Source organism: Carlito syrichta, unplaced genomic scaffold (assembly GCF_000164805.1).
Source record: "Carlito syrichta isolate Samal-C Ts95f unplaced genomic scaffold, Tarsius_syrichta-2.0.1 Scaffold313565, whole genome shotgun sequence".
Classification (NCBI taxonomy): Eukaryota; Metazoa; Chordata; class Mammalia; order Primates; family Tarsiidae; genus Carlito; species Carlito syrichta.
The window spans coordinates 279333-281058 of record NW_007257661.1 but is presented as its reverse complement, the minus strand read 5'-3'; positions in this window follow the sequence as shown (position 1 = coordinate 281058).

The window sequence follows — 1726 nt, the reverse complement described above, 5'->3', positions numbered from 1 at the left end:
ACAATTATGATGTGGGGTTGTTTGTTTTCTACCTTTTGGTACATTTGAGTTTTCCTTGTAAATCCTAGATGTTAGGCCTTTGTCAGATATGCAGTTGGCAAATACTTTTTCCCATTCTGTGGGCTGCCTTCCTGCTCTCTTGATGGTTTCTTTTGCTGTGCAGGAAGTTTTTCAGTTTGATGAGGTCCTACATGTTAACCTTATCTCTTATGGCATGGTCTTTTGAGATTTGATCAGGATTTGGGTGCCTATTCCAACTTCCATAAGGGTGTCTCCTGCACTTTCTAAATTTCTTACATTTCGAGGTTTTAAGTTTAGGTCTTTGATCCATTTGGAGTTGATTTTTGTGTTTGATGATAGGCAGGGGTCCTGTTTCATTCTTCTGCACATGATCAGTCAGTTTTCCCAGCACCATTTACTGAATAGGTTATCCTCCAGAGTGGTTGTCGTTGGAGGCTTTGTTGAAGGTGAGTTGGTTGAGAAATTGAGATTTTGCTTCTGGAATCTCTATCCTTTTCCATTGGTCTATATTCTTGTTCTTGTACCATACCAGGTTATTTTGATCATTGTAGCCTTAAACAAAGTTTAAAATCTGGAAATGTGATACCTCCCACTTTGTTTCTTTTGCTAAGGATTATTTTGGCTATTTGTGATCAAATGAATTTCTGTATTGTTGTTTGCAGGTCTGAGAAGAATGATGTTGTTCGTTTAATGGATATTGAGTTGAATGTGTAGATTCCCTTTGGGAGGATGGACATCTTAACAATGTTGATTCTTCCAACCCATGAGCATGGAATATTTTTTCCATTTGTTTGTTTCATCTTTGGCTTCTTTGAGTAGTGTTTTATAGTTTTCATTGTAAAGATCTTTTACTTCTCCAGTTAGGAAAATGTCAGGGTATTTCATTTTTTATGTGGCTATTGTGAATGGGATTGTGCTTTTTATTTGTTCTCTGCCTCTTAGCTATTGGTATATAAGAATGTGATGATCTTTTGCATATTTTTTTGTACCCTGAGACTTTTCCAAAGTCTTTTATCAGTGGGATTTTTGACAGATTTTCTTGAATTTTTGAAGTATAGGATCATATCGTCAGCAGAGATAGATAACTTGACTTCTTTTCCTATTTGGATACCCCTGATTTCTTTCTCTTTTCTAATTACTTTAGTTAGGACTTCCAACACTATGTTGAACAGGAGGAATGAGAGTGGGCAACCTTGTCTTATTCTAGTTTTCAGAGGAAATGCTTCCAATTTCTGTCCGTTTAGCAATATGTTGGTTGAGAGTTTATCATAGAGGGCTTTAACTATTTTGAGGTTTGTTCTCTCTATGCCTAGGTTTCGAGGGTTTTTATCAAGCCACTCTGACTGGTATGAGGTGATATCTCACTGTGGTTTCAGTTTGCATTTCTCTGATAATTAGTGATGTTGAGCATTTTTTCATGTTTGTTTGCCACTTGCATTTCTTCTTTTGAGAAGTGGCAATTCATGTCCCTTGCCCAATTTTTGATGGGGTTATTTGGGCTTTTTGTTTGTTTGCTTTTTTGCTTTGTTTTCATGTTGAGTTGTTTGAGTTACTTGTAGATTCTGGATCTTATGCCTTTGCCTGAGGCATAATTTGTAAATATTTTCTCCCATTCAGTAGTTTTCCTGTTCACTATGTTTCTTATTTCTTTTGCTGTATAGAAGTTTTTTAGTTTCATTAAGTCCCATTTGTCTATTTTTTGTTT